The sequence below is a fragment of the Giraffa tippelskirchi genome, chromosome 5 (genome assembly GCF_054371585.1).
Source record: "Giraffa tippelskirchi isolate mGirTip1 chromosome 5, T2T-mGirTip1v1.2.pri, whole genome shotgun sequence".
NCBI classification, from domain to species: Eukaryota; Metazoa; Chordata; class Mammalia; order Artiodactyla; family Giraffidae; genus Giraffa; species Giraffa tippelskirchi.
Genome location: NC_137279.1, coordinates 157,042,520 through 157,055,196, shown reverse-complemented (window position 1 = coordinate 157,055,196; position 12,677 = coordinate 157,042,520). Strand labels below are relative to the sequence as shown.

Below are 12,677 nucleotides of genomic sequence, written 5' to 3'. Positions count from 1 at the left end.
TGTATATTGATGCTCACGGCTATGTTCCTGCGTTGCTGGAGAATTTGCATGGTATGTCTTGCTCTGGAACTTATTGGCTCTTGGGTGGAGCTTGGTTTCAGTGTATATGTGGAGGCTATTGAATGATCTCTTATTAATTAATGTTTCCCCTGGCTTTCAGTCTTATTCTTGCAGTAGCCTCAAGACTTCTCCATCCATACAGCATCAATAATAAAACTTTTAGGTTAATGGTGAAAAGATTCTCCACAGTGAGGGATACCCAGAGAGGTTCACTGAGTTACATAGAGAGGTGAAGGGAGGGGGGGGTTGAGGTGACCAGGAGGAGAAGAGGGGGACTCAAACGTGGAGAGAGCAGTCTAGCCAGTAAGCACTTCCCTCTGTGCTCTCCACCGTCTGGAACCCTCAGAGCGGTTCACAGAGATACAAAGAGAGGGGGGAGGAAGGTAATAGAGGTGAGCATGAGTAGAAAGGGAGGAATCAAGAGGGGAGAGAGAGATCTGGGCAGTATTCTGTTCCCGAAGTGTTCTCCGGTACCCAGAACACCCTCAGAGATTCACAGAATTGGGTTGAGAAGAGAAGGAGGAGGGTGGGAGATAGAGGTTCCCTGGGGGAGAAGAAAGGGCGTCAATAGGGGGAGAGAGTAATCAAGCCAGTAATCACACTCCTGAGTAAAACTGGGTACTAAAGATTGGGTTCTTAAATGTACAAAATTGATATCAAATATGTAAAACAAAGATTAAAAATCTAGAGTAGAGGTTAGACTCTTATAAAACATACAATATAAAAAAAGAAAAAAGAAAACAGTGTAAAAATAAAAAAACAGTAAAACAGTAAAAAAAGAAACAGTAAAAAAAGTAAAACAGGGAAAAACAGTAAAAAAAAAAAAGAAAACACAAAAGGTATAAGATATATGTATGCAGTTTGCTTTAAAAATAGGGTTTTTTTTTTTGCAAGGTAATAGTGGGTTATGAAAATGAAAATTAAAGGTGTAATAGAGGACTTAAAGAAAAAAGAAAGAAAAAAAAATTTTTTTTTAAATGATAATAGTAAAAATATATATCCCGGACTTTCTCTGGAGCTGTTGTGAGCAGTGTGGGGTCTGTTCAGTTTCAGATAGATCCTTGTTCCTGCTTATACTTTTCAAGATCTATAGGCCCCTTTCAATGCAGTCGGTGTTAACTACGGGGATTTTAATCTGTTGGCCTGTCTCCAACGCGCTTCCCTCTGTTTATTTGGCTTCTGTTTGGAGGTCTCTTCAGTATCTAATTTCCGCCCTGCCACAAAGGGGCGGAGGTGGTCTCTTTGGGTTCGCTTGTTCAGTCGTGCTGTGGGGAGGGAGGAACACTGCAAACCTAGATCACTGGTGTGTGTGTGGAGAGCTCACAGTGTCTCGGCCGCACTGGGTTCGCCCCCGCTCACGGCGTGTGTGCTTTCCCCGTCTACCCTGCTCAGGCTTCAGGTTACTCGGCCGGGGAGTGGGCCCAGGTCTAAGCCGCTCAGGTTCAGGTTCCCGGGTACTCCACAAAGGCGCAGACTCAGTTGCGCCCGCGGTTTGTGCCTTTCCGGTCGGAGCAGCTCAGGCAGCCAGGAGTTTGGCGAACGCACTCTCCCCTGTTGGGGTGGTGCAACTTATCACCTCCCTGGTCCCCGCCTCGGTTTACAGGCGCGCCCGGCTCCGGTGTGCTTTGTGTCGGTTCTGGGGAGCTGGTCTCTGGCTGCGACCCTCCCGGCGGCTGTCGACCCTCCGGGATCTCAGGCAGTCTTTGCTTAGAAACTGGGAGCCTGTTTGCAGATTGGTAGGGGGTGCCCTCTCTGGGGCCGAGTTTGTCCCTTTCCAGCTCTGGCGGACCCCGCCTGCCCGCTGTGTCTGGCGGGGGATGGGGCGGTCCGCAGCCGGCTAGCTCTCCTCTGGTATCGCTCAGTCCTTTGTTCTGTGGGCGGGCCGGCAGTGCCTTAGATTTGGGCTTTTCGCGGGATAGTTCTCTCTCTCTGGCTGTCCCACTGTTTAGGTTGCTATCTCACGTTAGCTCCCTCAGATTGCCCTCAGGGCGTTCGGGCCCAGTCCTTACCCTAAGCAGTGCCTCCCGCTCCTCTCCGTTCAGCCCCCACTTGCTGGTGGCGGATGCGAGCGTCTGGGGTTCTTTGCTGGGAGTTGCCTTTAGGCACGTAATCTGTGGGTTTTACTTATTTTTTTCTCCCAGTTATGTTGCCCTCCGAGATTCAAAATCTTCCCCCAAACCCACCGGTGAGAGAGTTTCCTGGTGCTTGGAAATTTCTCCTCTTTTACGACTCCCTCCCCGGGACAGGTCTCTGTCCCTAACTCTTTAGTCTCTCTTTTTATCTTTTATAATTTCTCCTACCTGCTTTCGAAGATAATGCGCTGTCTTTCTGGATGCCTGACGTCCTCTGCCAGCGTTCAGAAGTAATTTTGTGAAGTTTGCTCAGCGTTCAGATGTTCTTTGGATAAATTTGTGGAGGAGAGAGTGGTCTCCCCGTCCTATTCCTCCGCCATCTTAGCCTCTCACTTAAATCTTAAGGCCCAGCGAGAGTCCTACCTCTGCCCACTTGAGCTGCTGTTCATCCCAGGAATTCCCATAAATGATGTAGAGTAGAATAAATGGTCACATTTCTTTAGATCGCTGTTTTAAAAGCTTTTTCTTGTTGAGTACTTGCCATTCACATGGCCACCTGTTATAGTAGGAGTGTAGACTCTGGGGCCAGATTGCCTGTGTTCAAAACCTGTCTCCACACTTTCCCAGCTACTTGACCTTGGGCGGATGACATAACCTCTGTAACCTAAGGTAGGGGCTGAGAATAATGGTATTGATCTTGTAGGGTTGTTGTGAAGATTGAGTTAATGCTTGTAAAGCTCTTGGGATACTGCCCAGCACATCGAGACCGATTGCAATGATCTCCTACTGTACATAGCCTTAAAGCAGTGTCATTGTCCCTGTTTTACAAACAAGAAAACTGAAACCAGAAAGGCCATACACAGCCAGAAGCTGGCAAAGGCAGGATTCAGACTCAAGACTGTCTGACCCCTTCCTTTACCTTTTCCCTTCCCTGTTGTAGGTGTCTATTCTGACTGACCCATAGCATTGATCCACTCCTGCCTGGGCCTTCTGCTCTAGAGATCAAGGCATGTGTTAGAAAGATGGAATGTCTTTGCCAATATCTCTGTTTTGATTGTTTATGTAACATTTACTGAGTGGCTAGTCTATAGCCAGGTGTGGTGATAAGCACTTTACATGCCTTTCTTCATTGATGTCAGAACCTTTAAAGGAAATTTTGCTATCCCCATTTTACAGACACTCTGGCTCAAAAAGATCCCTTAGAAAAAGATGTCCTTCCTCTTTCAGTTTCTTTACAGCTGCACATCCTAGTTTGGCTAAGCCATATCATTGGAAACATCCTTAGTGATGAGATAGAAAACATAACATCACTGTTCCTCTGTTCTTCTTAAAAGTCAATAAATCCACCACATTTTTCCTGTTTGATAGAGGGTCAGTCACTGACTACCACAAAACTCCAAGGGACACAGGAAATCTTGCCTGTGTTTCCATTTTCTACCACAAGAGGGAAACATACAACCATAAATGATTTGAAAATGAAGCCATTTTTTAGATATCCCTCTGTTTACCAAGAGTGGTGGGTGCCACACTATGGTTACCTAGACGAGGTGACATTCCACTGGAAATGGTCCTGTGGCTAGGAGTTGCGAGCCGCCCGCTTGGTTCAGAAATCCCAACGCGTGGACCAAAGCTATTGCTGTCACAGTAAAAAAAACAGCAATTGGCTGGATTTTCAAGCAGTTGTTAGGCCACACCATTGTAGGGCCAACAGAGAGTAAAATGCGAATTTTGCCACCAAGGTCTGGTATCCAGGTTCACACTCAGGACGTGTCCCCGCAGTATCCAAGAATTTTCCAGACAGACCTAGGCGCTCTGGATCTCCCCTACAGAGAAAATGTGATAGAAGAGACGTTTGGATGTTGGTTTGCCTTTCCCTGTGAGATTGGGGGCCTTCCCTACAGTCACACCATCAGATGAACTTGCTACTGAAAAATGACTTCCAAGCAAGCGTTTTCAAGCAGTGTGTGACTCTCAGCACACAGAATGCTGGGAAAGCTATGTTCCTTCAAGGAAGCATAGGCATCAACAGAGAGTGTGTTTTCAGGCCTCTATCTATCAGGAACTGTATAGCTTCTAAGACGTGAGACCTCCAGGTTTGCCCAGATGACCTAACTTCCAGAGTGAGGGCACTGTGTCTCCCTGCACTTTCTGAGCCTTGTAAACACATTCCTAGGTAATACCAGGACTGCCAATGAGGAAGCAGGCTGCGGGAGTGTGTCTGAGAGTGCTGGGTGCCATACTGTGGTCACCTAGACAAGGTGACATTAGCTCAGACAGTAAAGAATCTGCCTGCAATGCAGGAGACCATAGTTCGATCCCTGGATTGGGAAGTTCCTCTGGAGAAGGGAATGGCAATCCACTCCAGTATTCTTACCTGGAGAATTCCATGTTCAGAGAAACCTGGTGGGCTACAGTCCAGGGGTCACAAAGAGTTGGACACGATGGAGCGACTAATACACACTTTTTGCTAAAGGATTTTGATACATAATTCCTGGTAATTAGACAGAATATGGGAAAATATTCTATTAGCTGCAAATGAATATGCTTCGGGAATTTAAATGAAAAAATATTTGAGGATGCTCCAAAAGGAAATAAGATAAAAATACATATAAAAATTTTATATGAACTATATACATTGGTTTTTTTTAGGTCAGAATGATTAAATATTGGTGATTTCTTATTAAGCAGGAGTCCTCTTGACATGTACTTTTTGTATGAAAGTTAATTCCTAAAAGTTAATTCCTAAACCTTGAGCATCTTCACGGTAGGGAGATTGTTTTTAGATTTAACCACGCAAGTTAAGAATGGCACTTGTGGAGTGGAAAACACCTTCTAAAAATTTTCTCTTTCCTCTGAGCACTCAGAGCACAGTTACAAGCTCTCATATTTTACTTCTTTTTAAAATGACTTATTGACCTATTTATCTCTCCATTTAGGCCAGAAGTTCAACAACTTGAATCTGTCATCTTCTGGCGGCCCACGGTGCCTGATGATATCACTGGAGAAAGTCAGTTTACACAGTAACCGTTGGACACAGGGGTGGGTCAGTAGAGGGACAGCAGACTGACGGATGCTAAAGGATGTACATGCTTCCAGGCAGCAGTTCTATTTGTTTTTAACATCAAAATATGCTTCAGGAGTGTGGTTTTTTAAAAAATAATTTTGTTTATTTTTGGCTGCACTAGATCTTTGTTAGTGCACATGGGCTTTTTCTCTAGTCACGGCAAGCAGGGGGCTGCCCTCTAGTTGCAGCGCGGGCTTCTCATCGTCGGGGCTTCTCTTGTTCTGGAGCATGGGCTTTAGTACACTCGGGCTTCAGTAGTTGGGGCTCTCAGGCTCTAGAGCACAGCCTCAACAGTTGTGGTGCACGGGCTTAGTTGTTCCCAGGCATGTGGGATCTTCCCGGATCAGGGATCAAACTCATGTCTCCCACTTTGGCAGGCAGATTCTTTACCACTGAGCCACCAAGGAAGCCCAGGAGTATTTTTTGAACCTAAGATTCTGGACAGCTCTAAGCAAACCATCTGGTCCTCATAATTCTTCTGGCATTGTACCTTTAGAGCTTAATGTAGTTTCTCCTTTTCTTTAAAAGACATTTCCTAACTCTATTAAAACAGATATACTCAGAGATAGGTATGAAATGCAGCTGTATATTTTCAAATTGATTGAGGGCAGTCATAAAAGCTAACTCTAATGTAGGGCTCACAGGGCGCTAGAACCAGCCAGTGCTAAGCTATTTTTCATTTGTTAACTCATCCTATCTTTATACAACACACCTGTGCAGTATGTACTATTTCATTCTTTTTTTAAACTCTCTTTAAAAGATGCATTTTTAAAGAATAATTGAGGAGTAAGTGATATATAACATTGTATTAGTTTCAGGTGTACAATCTAATGATTCGATATTGCAGAGTTGTCAAATGATCACCACAGTTAAGTCTAAGGAGGTGCGATTTTCAGTCCCCACTTCAAAGACGAAAAATGTTGGCACTGAGAGGTTAACTACTTTGCTTAAGGGCTCCTTGCAGTTGGCTGAGGATCTCAGACTGTGAAGGCAGGGGGTTTCTTTTCTTCCCCTTCTTGCCAGGATGGGATAGCAGGTGGAGCCTGCCTCATACCTGGCGAGTGGAGCCATGCATTGCAGAGCCCCATTCAACACAGTGAGGAGCTGTAGGGGTGGCAAGTAATAGAAACCCAGTCTGCTAGAGGGAGCCTCTAAGAGGACTGTCTGATAAGGCCAGAGGGTCTCCTGAAAGCCAGGGGCAGGGTGGGCACATGCACCTTACAAGAATCTGAAGCAGGAGGAGCCCGGGTAGTTAGCCTTGGACTCTCTGTTTATCTTAGCATGTTTGCTTCATTTTTGTTTGTGTGTCTGTATGTGTGTGGATGAGATTTTAGTTATAAAGTCATTTACTCAAACTCCTATGAATATTACAAGTTTAGAAATCAATATGTTTGTTTACTTTTTGAAGCCTTTGTCTAACAAGCAAAAGTGTGAAAATATTCCCATTGTTCTCATGTAATCTAATAATGATAATCACAGATATTTGTGCAGGGTGCCCTACACCAGCACTGGTTTTAGAATTTTCTGTATATTACCTCATTCAGTGGTGACTGTGACAACACACGGGGTGGGGGACTGTTGTTCGGGGACTCAGTTTTTCAGACGGGGGCAGTGGAAGCCCAAAGAGGTTAAGTAACTTGTCTGAGGTCACACAGCCAGTGACTGGCAGAGCTGGGTTCCAACTCCGTCAATCTAGCCCTAAAGTCCATTCCTTGAAACACTGCAGTTAGCGGTCTGCATCTGATGATTTAAATATAAAAATATGATACATTCAAAGTTTTCTTGACTTTTCTAGTAATGTTTATAACTTTTATAAAATTCTCTTAAAATCATAAGCCAAAATAAGTTACTCAACTGTACATTGTAAATTGGTGTCACAGGGCTGACCTGTTAGGTAAACTAATATCCCAGATTCTCTTAATGTACTTAAAATATAAATTTTCTCTAAGACTTATTACAAAACAGTAATACTATGTTTGGTTTATTTTATTATCTTTCTACTATGAGTTTGCTTCACATCATACTTAATTCTAAATCTTTTTATGTTAAAAAGTGCCCAATTCAAAAACCATTCTCTTATTCCAAGCAGTTGGCCTTCCCTGGTGGCTCAGATGGTAAAGAATCTGCCTGCCATGCGGAAGACGCGGGTTCGATCCCTGGGTCAGGAAGATCCCTTGGAGAAGGAAATGGCTACTCACTGTAGTATTCTTGCCTGAAGGACAGAGGAGCCTGGCGGGATACAGTCCATGGGGTCGCAAAGAGTCAGACACAACTGAGTAACTAACACACACTTCCACTGGAATTGGGGGTGACATTGACTGGAAATCTAACAGTGGAACCGCTCCAGTCCAGGACTCATGCCAACAGGGGGGTCTCAGGTGGCTTGTGTTCACTGACCACTTTCCCCAGTTCTCATGTCTCATGAGTCTGCAGTCCTTACTCTCTTGAGAAGATCCATCTAATTGATATTCTGCCTGAAACTACTCTGAATTCTTTTCCAGTTCTGTGTATCAGGTCCCCAGCTCTTAGATGTGCCTGAGTGACCCAGAGATGGATCTGCATAATTGCTCTCTTGTGGTCTCCCGTATTCTCACGTCTGCCAGTTACAGTTCTATAGATATTCTCACGACATGAGGTCCCTGCCCCACAGCTTCTGAGTTTACCTGTCTTCCCAGTTCAAAGACTAACTAAATCTGACTGGTACACTTTTGAGTCCTAATTCTAGATTCCTAGAAGAGAAAATATGAGTGATGCAGCTTTGGTCAGTTGTCTGCCCTTTATGATCATGGCCTGAGCCCTGCAGTAGCAACATGGCCCTAGGAGCCCACTGTTGTAGGGTGGGGTCAGGGACAGTTCTTAGAGAAGAGTGAGCAGAAGGGGTCAGAGGAAAAAGAGGTTGTTTGGGTAGTGTCTTCATGTTGGAGGAGAGTAACCTACAGAGCCCAAACTGGCCAAGGACTCAGAGTTGAAGAAGTCTTATATAAGAGGAGCAGCTCTGGACAGGGTCACAGAGACCAGGATCCTCAGATCCACCTCAGCTGCAGAGGGAATCCTTTGTGCAAGCCTTGGTTAATCTTTTTCCAGTCTCTCCTTCTCCAAGCTGTTTGATACACTACTGGCAGCCAGTCAACTTTCAAAAAAAAAAAAAAAGCAGTTTGTATTCCTTCTGCTTAAAAATATCCATAGCTTCCGGTGCCTGCAAAATAAACCTTACTGTGGTTCATGAGACTATGTAACCTTGTCCCAGCTACTTCTTCAGCCTCACCCCATCACTGCAGCCTCTTGAGAGCCACAGTCCTGTCCAGGCACCGCTGGGATATCACTGAGGTCACCAGGTTGTGACAGCTCCTCTAACATGAACTTCTTAAGAACAAAGGTCCATTCACCTTTTTTTCTATCCTTACCACTCCTCAGAATGTGAATAAAAATTCATATCTTTATATCCTTTTCTAGTTCACAAGGGTCTTCATAGACATTCGTTGTGAGGCAGGTATCATCGTCCCATTTTCATCCTCAGGGCATTGAGGATGGAAGGGTGAGGGGCTAACATTTAATGATAATCTGCTGGATGCCAGACACAGGTCATAACTATCTTCATACATGTTGCCTGATTCAGGACTCAGAACAACCTTCACTGTGATCCCTAGCTTACAGACTCAGGTCAGTTAAGTGAATTGCTCAAGATTATACCTCTCATATATTTTAGAAACCAATATATATTTTTTTAATTGGAGGATAATTGCTTTACAACGTTGTGTTGATTTCTGCTCCACATCAACATGAATCAGCCATAGGTATACATATGTCCCCTCCCTCTTGAACCTCCCTCCAACCTCCCACTCCATCCCACCCCTCTAGGTTGTCACAGAGCACTGGGTTTGAGCTCCTTGTGTCAGGCAGCAAATTCCCACTGGCTGGCTATTTTGCATATGGTAATATATATGTTTCAGTGCTGCCCTCTCCTTCCCCTACTGTGTCCACAAGTCTGTTTAGAGTCCAAGATTTGAGCCCTGGTTGTGTCTGGCTCCTGAACCTGTGGTCTTTGCATTATCCTGCAGTGTCTCCTCTGTGGCAGGCAGTCATTGCAAGTTTACATACTGTTGGTTGGAGAAATGAATGACTTTTCCCAGCTTGTGATTCCTGTCACTGGAATCACAGGTCATAAGTGTTTTCGTACATGTTGCCCAATTCAGTGCTCAGAACAACCTTCATTGTGATCCCTAGCTTACAGACTTGGGTCAGTTAAGTGAATTGCTCAAGATTGTACCTCTCATACATTTTAGAAACCAATATATATATTTTTTTAATTGGAGGATAATTGACCCCAATACTTGGACAGGCACCTGCAGCATCATAAGCACAGCATTTTAGCCTGGGGGGGTCTGATGATCCCTGCTGCTTTCAGCCCAGTTAGTAGCTTACTTTCTAGTGCTTGTGCTGAAAGACAGGGTTACCAGTTCTAAATAATGTACCCATTCCTGTGGCATTTTCTAAAGAATAATGCTTGATGTGAAGAGGTGAATCTTTTCAGGCCTTGGGTCCCACTCTCCCATGAGCCCAGGGACCTGGCAGTTAGCTATCCAGTAAACGTTTGTCAATGGAAAAAAAGAAAGATAGATAGAATGAATAAAGTATTGGCAAGTCTTCTGTTTCTGCTGTCTTCTACTAGGAAGGCATCACTGCTGATCAGAGTGGAAACTGGAGTCTTTGCGAGGCTGGGAGCGAAGGGGTTCATAACTCTGCCCTTGTGAAATTGATTGGACCCAAGACCAATATGAAAGTTTCTTGTCTGAAGGGAATAATCCTTAAATCCCCCATATGGTTTAAATGTAATTTGTGTCATTGTGAAGGAGTACTGGCGAGGCAGGCGAATTCATTAGGCCAAATTGGGTTCGCTATGCTCGACAGTAACGTTTCTGAAGATGAAGTTCAACCTTTGCTGGAGAGCTCATACAAATGAGTTTCTTAATAGCTGTCCCACTTAGTCTGAGCGTCTTTGGAAGCTTAATGTTTTTAATGCTTCTCCTTTTTTACCACACTTCACAGTCCATCTAACATTGCTGCTCTGGTAATATTTTTATATGGGGTTGAGTTCTATAGTGTCCATAAAATTATGACTCAGGCCCATTTTTAGAATAGAAGCTTTTTTAGGGCAAGTATTATATCTTTTTGGTTCAGTTTTGCATGCTGACAAACACCATGCCAACACATGTAGTTGGTGAAAACATTGCTCTTTGCTTTGAGGTACCAAACTCTCTCCTTTGGAGCCTTAGGCTTGATGTACACTTGAATTGCTGGGTATTCATTGGCACATGCAAGAGCCATGAGAGATGAGAGTCTTTCCAGTCCATGCCTCTCTGTGAAGCTGGCTCACATTGCAGTAAAATAAAAAAGTGTATGTGTCCATAAGGACATTCCATCCTAGAGGGGGTCTGGGTTCACCTAGTGACCGGATTCCCCAGGTTTCATACATAGGACTTCTCAATGCTCAAATGCTACTGTTTCCATTAGTGTTAAATAATGTTTTAAATATGAAGATGCTCTACTGGAGAGGAATATTTAAAAGCCTTGAAAGTGAGAGACCATCAAATAATGAACCCTGAAGTGGCGTATCAGCTGTTTGGAGAGATAGGGCTGGAAGAGCACCAGCATTATGAAATTTGAAATGATTCTTTTCAACTACCTTAGAATCAGAATAGTTACATCTGGAATACTTTCTGTATCAGTCAGTTTTTAGGTGGTGAGAGACCTGTACAAGGCCTAAGAATAGGCTTAATTCTGGACAAGTACAGCTTTTACAACAATTTCGATGTGAAGCAATATTTTTAGAAACAAATTTTGGTTTGTACAAAAACACACTGATAAGCTGAGGTGTTCTAGTATCTGATATGGCCACTGCCTTAAAAAATAAAAAAAAACCTAAACAAGCATTTGCCATGCTTTGAAATAACACCTGTCAGATCTTATGCTACAAATAAACTCACTTTGATGCTTGTGGTGTTTTTTTGGTGTGTGTGTTGAACATCTATTTTGAATTTTCATAATTGCGCATTGAGTCTTTATGATTTCTCATTTTATGGAATTTATTTGCACTGACCATAAGCTGTAAATAAAATAAGTAAATGTATGGGAAAAGCCCCTAAGAGAACGTTACTCTCCCTAGCTCTGGATTCAGAAAGAGCTTCAAGAGAGAGTGGTCAACCACCAGCAGAGAACATGCTGGAATGTGTGAGCAGAGAAGCTTTAGTGGGGATGTTGGAGCCCCTTGCAACCAAGCGTTCCTAAATCTTCGCCGGGGTTTCAAGACCTCGTTAAGGAAACTACCAATTACTTGGTTGGTTGCTCTGTTATTCCCAATGAAAAAACTATTGAGTTGATATTTCAGAAATATGGCTCTATTATTAAATATGTCAAGACATATATACTGGTGTAATTTGTGAACCTATCAAAAACCAGAGAAAACTGGCCACTGAACTGAAAAAATATGAATTTAAAAAGTGCATTTGAAGTAAGTTGAAAAATATTGGATGTGTAGAGTACTAAAGCAAGCTTATTTCACAAGAGTTTTAGTTTTAAAAATGCAATAAGGGGCAAAAATAAGCTATAAAATATAGTTATCTTTTGACTGTCTGGTTTTCAGCTTAATAGATGTGTCTTGTGAATTATGTTAAGGTTGTATCTTGAGGTCCTGCTTGCAGATGGGCCAGCCCCATTTGCCATGTGAAGGAGACCAGGCTCCCTTTGTAGTGGCCTGCTTTCTGCTCATGGCCTGTTAGTTCTCGGTCCTGTGTGAGCAGCGCCTGGAACAAAGAGACATTCTTGCCTCACAGAAGGGTGTCTGCTGCTCCCAGGGCCTGTCTACTTTTGGACCTGGCTGGACAAGTTAGTAGGAAAATACTCAGATTTTGGTTTTTCAAGGGATTACTACTTTTCCCTTGAAAACCTGACTTTTATGTGCACATCAAACTCCCCAGACATGTGGCATAACTAGTCTCGATTTACTTTCCAAGTCTCCTTAACAGGTTCACTAAAACCTCGACAATGTTGTTGTTCAGTTGCTCAGTCATGTCCAACTCTTTGGGACCCCATGGACTGCAGCCTGGTAGGCTCCTCTGTCCATGGGATTCTCCAGGCAAGAATACTGGAGTGGGTTACCATGCCCTGCTCCAGGGGATCTCCCCAACCCAGGGATCGAACCCAGGTCTCCCGCATTGCAGGCAGATTCTTTACCATCTGAGCCACCAGGGAAGCCCTGTTCATCCCTACTTTTCTGTAAATTCAAGGGAATGACCAGCTGTTGATCATTCAGGGCATGTCTATGAGTCTCTGTTCTTCTAGAATTGAATACTATTTAGTAAATCTTTGGTGGCCAATGAATAAATCTGTTCTGTTTGATGCCTCTTCTCCCTTCTGACTGGGATTGCATGTGGGAAGTAAAAAAAAAAAGATCACTTGAGTATCAGATATTTGAGTATCAAAAT

At 43.6% G+C, this 12,677-nt stretch overlaps 1 protein-coding gene across 11 annotated transcripts in view; it reads left to right on the top strand.

Moving 5' to 3' along the window:
* PGM1 (phosphoglucomutase 1) overlaps positions 1–12,677 on the top strand; it is a 73,520-nt gene that overhangs the window by 24,141 nt on the left and 36,702 nt on the right. The gene's annotated exons all lie outside the window — the stretch shown is intronic.